Source organism: Homalodisca vitripennis, chromosome X (genome assembly GCF_021130785.1).
Source record: "Homalodisca vitripennis isolate AUS2020 chromosome X, UT_GWSS_2.1, whole genome shotgun sequence".
In the NCBI taxonomy this organism is placed as follows: Eukaryota; Metazoa; Arthropoda; class Insecta; order Hemiptera; family Cicadellidae; genus Homalodisca; species Homalodisca vitripennis.
Window position 1 is genome coordinate 55,236,167 of NC_060215.1, and position 11,498 is coordinate 55,247,664.

Consider the following 11,498-nt stretch of genomic DNA (forward strand, 5'->3'; position numbering starts at 1 on the left):
AGCCCGAACCCCCCTAAAATTTCAATTGTTTCAATTACTTTTTTAGTAAACGATTATCATTATTTAAATAATTCAGTATTACTGACACGTACTGCTGAAATATCGTTCTTAACATAAAAACGTGTCAAGATCTTTTCAAGGAACAATATGGGTCTTACTTTCTGTCCACTGAAAATATCAGTTGTCTTGACCCCCCAAATTTGTTTTGCTGGATACGTTCTTGGTCTAGAGTAAACTTTGTAATGATAATGGCTGTGCTTAATAACCTGAAAAAAACTTACAACAAGATGTTTAAGTTTACCAGACAAATCATTTTAATTCAATATTTTTATAATATTACCATAAAATATCCAGCTAGTTTGGAAAGTGAGATACTCAATTAATTGTATTCAAGAACAGCAAAGGTAAAAGTGGATTCCTTAATATCAATTCTTTTTGGTTATAGCAGCATGATATATTGAAAAAGAATGCGGCTCATTTGCCTAGCCTGTTCTAGCTGTGCAATAATGTTAATGTCTCATTAAAAACATGTATGTAGAAGAATAGAACTTTTTGTATAACAATACTTGTATGACCAAATGAATAAAACGCTCCAAGACTTAATATCAATTTTGGGACCTTTTGTTCTTTGGATTATGTAGCTGATATCTAGTTCTTGACTGAGGATCACTCTCCTACAAAGCCAAAATATTTCAAGAATTTAATTGTTTGAGCAATGTTTGGACTGTGTTTGAATGAGAAAACTTTCATGTCAATTTAGGACTTTTTCCTAAGAAGATATGGGACTTTCCCACTGTAACAATTGTTTACAAAAAACCTCTATCATGTAATATATAACTCAAGGGTTTATAAAGTGCAGGGTCTTTAATGACAGGTTAATATAATTTCTAGAGATTTTTTTACTATTTTTATTTTATTTTAAACTTTTATTGGTTTTCACTTGTATTAATAAATTTTACTGTAGGAAATACTGCAATAATCATCCAAATTAGAAAAGAAAACATCTTCATTTCCTCCAGCAGACCTGTATATTCCTTCGACAACTAATTTTGATTTGTTTGTTCCAAATTTGACCCTGACTGCTTCAAAATTGTTTTCAGACATTTATTGATAAAGTTTGTGAAGATACTATTTTTTTTTTATTTTTAAGAAAACTGCAATACCGCCTCCCTTAGAGACCTGTCTGCAATATGTGTTTGCCAATTTATAATTTTGAACTTTGCACAGATCAATATTTTTGCTGTTGAAACCGTTCTCGGTTACAACGAGAATATCTGTTTTCAGGTCTTCAGCCATAAGTTGAAGTTCTTCCATTTTGTTAGTTGCTAATTGGGCATTTGGATGAAGCAGTCGTAATGAATCATTATTGTGTATTTTTTGTTTGCATTGATTTGAGTTGGCTAACTTAGCCCTTTACCAAAAAGTGCGCTCTCTAAAAAAGTTGACTGCGAGTCAGTCTGTCGCATAGTTGGCGATGTGTGCTCTAAGGCTTCTTTGGCACCAGCAAGATTCTCGACTCCGGATGACATCGAAACAGCTTGACCTACGTTAACTCTCTGTGTCCAACACAGGGTTTCAGCACTCGATGAGCCAGATCTTGGAGCACGGTTGACGGAGTGGTCGCTTCAGCTCGAGTGTTGCGAAGTGGCGACGATAGATAACGCATCCTAACAGTGTGCTCACCGCTATGTTTGCTATTACAAACCTTCACTCTTGTAATATTTTCATTGGTTTCAATTTATGCGCCACAACCTGTTCCAAGGCAGTGCCAAGATACCTCTCCACTTTTCAAAGTCCAATGATGCCTGTATTTGAAATTGTTAAAGACAAGGTTTTCCAGTCTTTATTTTTTCAATATTAAACATCTTATTAAAATTGATTTATAGAGATAAATATAATAAATAAATATAATAAACTAAATGGTACACGAATCCAATCCCTTATATGCCACGCTCTTTATGAGCCTGGCCGTCAACGACTCGTGGACTACATGGTCCACGAATCCAATTCCTTACCTGCCAAAATTGGGAGTGAATAGATTTTTCCTTAGCCGTCGTTTGAAGAATATTACCAGTATCCAACACTGAACCTGCCGTTTCCGCACTTGCAACCGACAGTTGTAACAAATAAATAATATTATTTTAACAATCACAGTAATACCAATCTCATTACTACATCAGGGGCTTCTTACCTTGTTTGCCAACACGTTTTGGCAGTACATGTATTTATTTTGTAATTTAATGTATCGTTCTATTTCACACATAGGCGTATCTAGGATAACCAAATATGGGGGGGGAGGGTTACCGCTCACGGAAAATCTGGGAATTTTTCGTACCTTCCAGTCAAGCTAGGGCCTGAGCGTATTCATTGGGAATATGTTTGAATGCTAAAAATACACAAATTTCAAGTTTGGCAGCCTTCTTAGAGCATATTATTGTTAATTTATAATCTACAAAAACTGTTTTAACTTAAATCAAAATTGTACTTTTTGGAGACCACACGATAACACATACACATAAGAAAACGATAGTATTTTAAAGAGATTCACAGAGGATCGGGAAAATGTCTGTAAGAAACTATAAGTCACATCCCCTATCTTTTTGCTTTAATTTATATACTATAAAATGGGAAGTCTGAATATAAGCCTTTCGCAAGAAAAATGGGCATGTATTTGTACTATTTAAATAATTATGTATTGTACATTTAATTTCAAACCATGCCATCTTTGCCATGTGTCTCATACATGGGTATGTCTCTCGGCCTCTGGTTAAGGCACATTTACTCATACTACACAAAGTTGATTCCAAAATGTAGAGGTACGGCAACAATTTCTTGAAAGCTAGCCTGCACGATTCTCTCAATTTGATTTTGGCGATTATACGAATTGGGTTTTTTTTGGAGTCTGAATGCTCTTTGAAACTGAGTGTTTTTGTAAGCTCCCCAAACCACTCCGTAGGTCAGGTGGGGGTAAATCGTAATAATACGCCGTAAGCAGTGCCTGACTCGAACAGTAATTGGCTAAAGATCTCAGAACCAAAATGCCTGAGCAGATTTTGGCGCAAACATGGTCATTGTGCTAATTCCAAATCAGCCTTCTGTCAAGGTGCATTCCTACGAATTTTTAAGAGCTGACTTCTTCCAGTGTGGAATCACCTAATAAAATGGTAGGCCCAACCAGACTACCTGGAGTGCGCAAGGCAAAACTCAAAACGTTGTTTGTGGAAGAGTTTGTTGAGAGACGAATGCTGTGGAAGTATTGGACACTGTTGTTGATGTCAACAAAAGCCTGTTGCTCCAAAACTTCGCTTGACATTGCATTGAAAAAAGGTCATGTTTCTTATGAATGGTTTACTACTTTGAGTTAATGGTCTCATTAAATGTTTACAGCATTTTTTACGAGCCATGTGGACATTAGATTGATGTCCTTTGACTTTTTGGCTAGGAATTGTTGAATAATTCGGCGAAGTTCATCTTCAAAGATAGGCGCCAACGCCATTGACAAAGAGATTGTGGGGCTCTGTCTTCGTAAGGGGCGTACCGGTACTTGAAATTCAGATGGCCAAGGACCTTGCCCACCAGTAAAGGATGCAAACAAATTTGTTAAACTGATTTGCAATCTCTATTTCATCCTCCACAAACCTATCCCCAATTTTAATTTTGATTAGTTTGTGAGCTTTTGTTTTATTGTTAATGATGCCCAAACTTGTTTTTAAACGTTTTTGGAAAAGAGAATTGATTTGGAGACATCATAAACTTTTGCAGCTTGGATTACTTTCCTGCGTATTTTTTAAAATTCTTGAAACAATTTTAAATTGTTCATTTGAAGTGTTTTTATAAATTTCGGAGAAAAGTTTTAGTTTATCTTTAAAATACCCGCTATGATACAGTTCTTTTTGGAATTTGTTAACAAAAATTGATCATTTTTGTAGGGCAGCAGATGTTAATGTGAAAATGTAGAGTGACGTTATACAATGTAAACTGTTGCTCTACGGGTTGAAATGAATTTAGAAAATCCCATCTTTCTTTAAAAAGGGGAGTGTTGAGGTGAGAGATGTTTTCTGGCTTTATGTCTCTTACTGTTTGCTTAATGTTGGGCTCCTTTTTGAGTTGAACCCCACTAATGACGGCTTCTTGGCCATAGTGGGGCACTATTTCTACGTAAACATATAGTACATATCTATTTACTTTGTTATTATTTACTAACTTGTATAATCAAAATAGTTTTAACATTTTATAACATTGGATTTCAAAAACACAAAGAGACCGCGCGCTGAGTCGGGGGAGGGAGTTATAGCGGAGACGGACGGACGGATGGATGGATGGATAGCCTGACATGCGTTCTGTAAACATCCGCCTGAATGTTTGGCCCGTCACTTGTGTCTGCATACTTATCGTGGCTCTGTCACCCCTCACAGACACTCTCTATCTCAGTTAGTAGTCACCGCCTTATATAGTGTCTTTTGTTTGTTACTAGTGATTATAGTGAATTTTATTAATTGCCGTACGTTACTGATAAGGTTAGGTAAGCAGTGAGTTTTGGTAGTTGTGTTTTGAGTGACTAATTTTCTTACTGTGTTCCCAGAGTAACCAGGGAGAAACTACTAGAAATTGGGTTCTGTAAGTTTACGGAGGGTAAGTGAGTTTAAGTCTAATGACGCAAAATTAGCGATGATACAATCTCTGTATAAAGATCCGTAGAAAGAACTGCTGTTGCTTCTGGTGTTACGAAGCACCGTTTAAAGAAATTCGCCATGAAAATCGTGATACTTTAGTTGAAAGGGAGTTTTCATTATTTACCGCTGAGGAGTAAAAATCAAAACATAAAATAATAGAACTAGATGATTTTGATAAAGGTGTTGTTAGAAATACCGTCCATTAATTTTGTAAAACTTAGAATTGTTCTAAACTATGATTCATTATGCGAAGATAAGGTGGGCTCAATGACATTAGAAGAGTGGGTGAAAGTTTCGTAGAAATCTGTTAAATTTAAAGACGAATATTATGAAAAGGAACTAATTAATTGACGACACTAGAAAAATTTACGAGTGTAGCAGACTGGATGACTCATCTGGCGGCAACGACAGTGACGGTGAACGAGACGACGGCGAAGTGGCTGCTGATGGATGAGTGTTCACGCAACTCTTCATTGACAACCACTTAAGAGGTAAGATAAACTTTAAACACAAACTAGAAAAATATTGTTCTCCACATTATTTCTAAAAATAACTTATTTAAAAGGTGAAAATTAAAGTACTTTATTTTTATTGTTAGGCTGGATATTTACGGGGTTTTCATCAACTGGGTTTATTTAACAATCATACCGAGTAGCTGACGTCCATGCATAGAACTAACAGACATGCAGGTATAAATATAAAATACTAACTACCTGTTAATAATTATTTTTAAATCACATTATTTTGTTACTGCACGTTTTTAAACCATTTTTATACATAAAAACAAGTTTTAACAATCCGTAATTTGTGTACTACCGATCACTTGTCCTCGAATAGACGCAGCAGACTCGACGATGCCACACAATAAGTATAGAAAATACAAATTGCAACCAAAATATTATTTAGTTAAACCATTGCAAATTTTAAATTTCGTTATCTATCTACATTTTGTCATGCGAGTAGAAAAATGTTTTAGTAGTTGGTAATTTGCGAATTGCCGATCAGCTATCGTCCACGAGTAGACTTGTTCTGATTCGAGATTCAGCTTCCACTCTCACTAGTTGTCATATTGTGAAATCGTGATTTTAAGCGAATTTTAAGCACTTCTGTTTGAATCGGAATCTAGTGAAAAAGCCGTGATATAGAGCATCGGAATTGATCTATCCATAGAAAGAATTCCAGGGACATTATAACAAAATCACGCATTTTCACGGAACCCGAAATGTATGCATAATCAACACTTTTCCATGTTTTCGTTGTTGGGGCAGCCTTAGTTACAGTCCTGCATAAGTATTCTGGATCCGAATATGATCCACTGCCGGCCAATATATGAAGAATGCATGATAAAATTACCTGATACGGAGGTTACCAAATTGCGATTAGTTCACGAACTATATAATTAGCACACCAGTACAGAACAGTATCTCCCATAGCTGCATACAGGATACGAACGTATAATTAACGTAATTAACTGGCTCTTAAATATTTGTGTTTGCCTTAAAATAATTCAATAATATAATCACCCCATCAACACAACTACAAAGTAAAAAATACACGAAATCTCACAAGTCTCGTGTTTGCTAGATTGTAGTCATGGGCTAAGAAACAATATGACATAAGGCTCCTCATGCACGTTGGACTATTTGGTTTGAGCAGTTCTGATTGTTCGACCGATCGTCACGTGTGCGGGGAAGTCGTACGGACAAATAGTTGATCGGAGAACTGATGGGTACCACCAACCCAATGCCACTCTGACGACAAAAACTAACGTGCATGGGAGGATTCGTTCGGCTGGCCGTCTGCAGACTGGCGACTATATTCAGTTGCGATTACACTGGCAAGTAAAGTTAGGAGAGAATTGGCGTAACTACTGTCACATAATGTGAACAAAGATTTTATTCGTGAGAACTGTCGCAAATATTATCTCCGGTTGCTGCGGGAGTCTATGTGAAGTCAGTTCACCCAATGCAGTGATGGCTCAGTAATGTTTATTATTGAAATTGTAATGTCCAACACTGCTCTCCGGTTTTTGCAAACTGTCCAACGCCGATTGCAACAGCGCTCGCCAGAGGTCTCTAAAAACCGCTTTAGACTAGAGATTTTTACTGTCAGATATAAATCTTGCGCAACTTCTTGCCAGTGCAGACGCAGCTAGTTCAGTCGATATTCGGCTGTGGCGGTGAATAAAAGGGATTAACGTGTATGGAGGGATTAACGCGACTCAGGGGTAGGACTAATCAAGATAATCCCTAGACTAATCTATTAGACTACACAAATGAGGGCAACCTTTGATTAACCGGTCTTAGGTAGAGCTCACTAACATGTGTCGACCTTCATCGAGGTTTCACGGACCACGTCGCGTAAAATACGATGTTTCGAGATTAATCAAGTCCCAACTCACGGAGTTGCGAAATTATTTCTTGATTTCATAACGCTAGAGACAGCTAAATTGTTTTTGGGATCTTCCCAGTTTTACAGGGAGATTTTCCGGCTTGTTCCTGGTTTCTCCGTCGGGTGGGCGCCCTGAGTGTAACTGACTCCCATACTTAAACAGGGGAGCTAGTTCAGATACTTATTTGGAAGTTTAAACCGACGCGCCATGGAACTAGTTAAACTATACCTTTCTATACACTTCTACTGAAGTAGAACTAAATAGACACACAGCAACAGGTCTATACGAATAATAGAGAGCAAGTGATTCATAGTTGCCCACAATTCCTTCCCAAACATGACGGCTTAAAGAAAATAAAAAACGGCAAGTTAAACGGAGGTGACTGAGCAAGAGACAGAAGTAGACTTGGCAAAACTTAGTGTGGACAAAATCATACGATGGCTTAAGCTTGGCAAGAGAATGTTTTAATCACATTGAACATCTTCTACAACTACGACCAATACAGAGAGTATTCAATAAATGTACGGTTGGAGAGGAGGATTTAAAACACCGTCAAGAGCAGGAGACATGCGACAGTCGTGGCTACACTGCCCTCTCTTGGGTTGAGAGTTCAACCGAGAAGGCGCTGGTAACCATAAATTTAAAAAAAAACTGCTCAATTAAATGATGTTAGAAATTAAACATTTTAAACAGTGGTTTACAAAATTAGTCACTCAAGATTATTATTTTACGAGATCCACAATGTGAGGAATACCAAAATTTCTAAACGTGGTAATTAATTTAAAGCTTGGCTATATAACACTAAATTTACACTCCGACTAACAGTACACTTGTAAATATCTTTTATTATCTCTTAATCGGAGCAAAAGTTTCAGAGTTATGAAGTTTCAAAGTTACAGATTTGTTGAAAAACGTCAAAACCGGTTTTAATTTATATCAGCATAAAAACTCAAAAGTTATTGTTTGTAAATTATTTGTTTTATATTACTAAACGTAGAATTAAGCAACTCAAATTTTAGTGCAACTCTCATTAGTGTAGCTCTACTGGTATTTTAAGGCTAACTTTCAAAGTTAAATTTCAAGTTTCTAAATTTTTGATCCGAGAATAGAGGCCCGTGCGGCTGCACCATTGCGATTACAACTGTAGAATTGGCAGGAAACTTTTTACGATGGTGTTAAATTGTTCTAAAACATCACTAAAATTTGTAATAGTCACCATTTTGAAACCAATTCTCCCCATTGCAACAAATCTGTAATCTTGTAAGTTAAAATATTGATATTATTGAGCACCATTTCATTCATAATTGTAAGCAAGCGGTTTTCCTCGTGTTCTTATGATAATTTATGAAATCGTGTACAAAGATCCATGATGTTCTGTATGAAAGTTACAATTTTAGTATTGCGGTACTATTTTAGTAAACTGTAACCTTTCAGTTTAAAGGGGGGGGGGAGAGTTATTCAGCACATGGATACAGATCATTATTGTTATATACAGGATACTGAATTAGTATGATTAGCATCCCCCGATTGGAAGGCTTTAGGGCTCCTTTAAAACTAATGTTTTTTAAATGCGGCCGGCTATGCTCAAAACTAGGCAGACCATATATAGACATTTCAAGGCAGATAAAAATATTCTTTATTACAGTTAACAGTATATGAATTACTGAAGACCAATTTTAGTTAAATGTGGTTTTAGGATAGATAATTTAGCCCTGGGTGTCACCACGTAGTGGTAACGGCGAGGGGTCGTGCATCCCCTGCATGAATGGATAAGTAAAAATGGTCAAGAAATCTGAGCTTTATTTTTTAAAATAAAAAACTTTAAATTTTAACAATAGATCAAGAGACAAAACTGTTAGTAAATAAAGGATGTAAAATTGTAATCAAAATTTGTTTATTATTTCAAGAAACATACATTGAATGATGCATGTGTTGGTTAAGTTTGAACGTTGTAATTATTTCTTAGAGACGCTACAGGTGGCAACACCGTTCGTATTGGTCATGTGATAGTTTCCCGCCCTTGCGATTGGAGTGAGATCAGTGTCATTTCAATGGCGTAGTTAAAGTTTAAATTTAGTGAGTTTTGTTTCTTAATTTTTCCTACTCTTATGATGAAGAGAATTTGATGATCTTGTTCTTATTCAACGGTAGAACAATTGCCAGACTGCCCAGGGCGGTAATGCCTCGGTACTCACCAGTATGTGCGTTCAAACGCACAGACTAGTGATGGGAGAATCTAATACTTTAAAGCAGTGATTCACAAAGTGTTTGCAAGGTGCCCTGGGTCGCCTCAAAATCCTGCCAGGGGCACTGCGGTTCAACTGCAGTGATTAAGAAAATATATAGTGTGAAAAAATTAAAAATATATATTTATTATTACTTTCATGCTAGACTAGATTTGTATTATCACATAGAATTATTTAATTGACATCAATATACCTACAGCTCCATAAATTACTAAAACAATTAAGCATAAACAAAAGAGATTGCTGCATCATCCCATGAATAGCGTTCTAGTGAGAGACTCACAGGCGCACTCACCACTATTTCTTGGAACGTGTTTCCTTGACACATCACTCCACCCAGACAAGTCAATAAGCATGACATTGACTGGCAAAATTGTGTTGGAATAGTAGTCTACTGATAGTAGCAGTTCAATTGCGGTTCAAAAAAGGGGCCTTCAAGCTCTGTTCCAGCGAAAGCCACCATTGAGATTTGGACCCATTGCATGATCCATAGAGACGAATTAACCACTAAACATCTCATTAGGCAACTGCACGATACACTTAAAATTATTATTGGTGCAATCAATGACATTAAAAACACTCCTAAAAGGAAAATTTTTTTGAACAAAAATGTACAAAGACATGGGATCTGACCGCTCATGTTTTATTCTAAAGTAGTTCTTATTGGTTGTCTCTTGGTAACCCCCTTTCTAGGGTGTTTGAGTTGACACACAAAATATATGCTTACCAGAAGGATAAAACCATGTCATTGCCGATAAATATATTGATAAGAACTTTCTGCCGAGGATAGCTTTTCTTACTGAATTGTTTGAAAAGATGGAACATACTAAGTAAGTAATAGCAAAAAAGGAAGACAAATATCTTAAACCTATCAGCAAAATGGAAGGTTTTGAAAAGAAACTAAATTTGTGAGTGGATATCATGGCTAAAAGTGAATACACTAGATTTTCAGCCTTGAAACAGTTTATTGAAGAAAGATCTTTTCATACCGAGTGTGTTTTGATGAATATCTCCCTATTAATGATGTCAACTATTTTGTGGATATCATATCCATTTAACAAGGAAATGCATCTAAACATTGAAGAAAGTAAACTGGTTGAATTCCAAACAGTTACTTCGTTAAAGGCTGGATGCAAAATGAACTATTTGCTAGAGTTTTGGTGTAACGTCGCAAAAACGGAAACCATAAAGTTGATGGTAAAGCGTTGCTTGTGTTGATACCCTTTGCTATTTCCTACCTTTGTGAGGTGGACATCTGAACTGTGGCTGTCATCAAATCAAAATACAGATCAAACTTAAAAATTGAAAAAGAGGTATGTTATAGTTTCGAAAATAAGTCTAGAGTTTGATGTACTAATTTATTAAAGGTCAAAATATCATCCTTCGCATAGACTAGTAAATATGTCCGATTGGCTTGTATGAAACTTAAACAAATATTACGAATTGTGATGAATGAGTAGATTCTGACCAGATAAACTGTAGTTTTTATGAAGCAATCATTGAATTATTAAAACAATATTTATATTGTTAAACACTTTCTACTTTACTTACTTCATTCTATGTATTTACTTGTAAAAATCCAAGTCTAACAACAATATAATAATAGTGTTCTTTAAAAATCAGTAATAGTGAATATTACATAATTTATTAAAAACACAGTCTTTACATGATATTATTATGATGGCTAATTTACAATAGGGATACAGGCAAATACTTACCGATGTGAATGAATTATTATGTGAACTATTAAGTCACAATACTTTATTGTTATTTTTCATCGACTCTATTGAGATGAGCTGAAGGGGTGGGGCACTGCAGAAAGTAGTACAAACATAAAGGGAGCCTTGAGTCCAAAAAGTTTAGGGAAACACTGCTTTGAAGAATCGGATACGGTGTATTCATAAACACCTTTGTATTTGAATCTGTGCAGAGTGTTTTTAACAGACAAGCGTAGATTTGTCTTACTTTCTTCCCGCAATCTATTGTTTCTTGGTTATTTGTATTGACCATGCCAAAAAGGTGGGAAAATCCTTTTTGTGCATCCTACAAACATGACATACCCATGATTTTTGAACTTCAGACAAAATATATTTGTTTACCTGCTACTTCAGTCCTGTCTGAAAGATTCTTTTCTACTGCAGGTCTTGTTGCCAATGATCATAAAAATAGATTGAAGTGACAAACCTC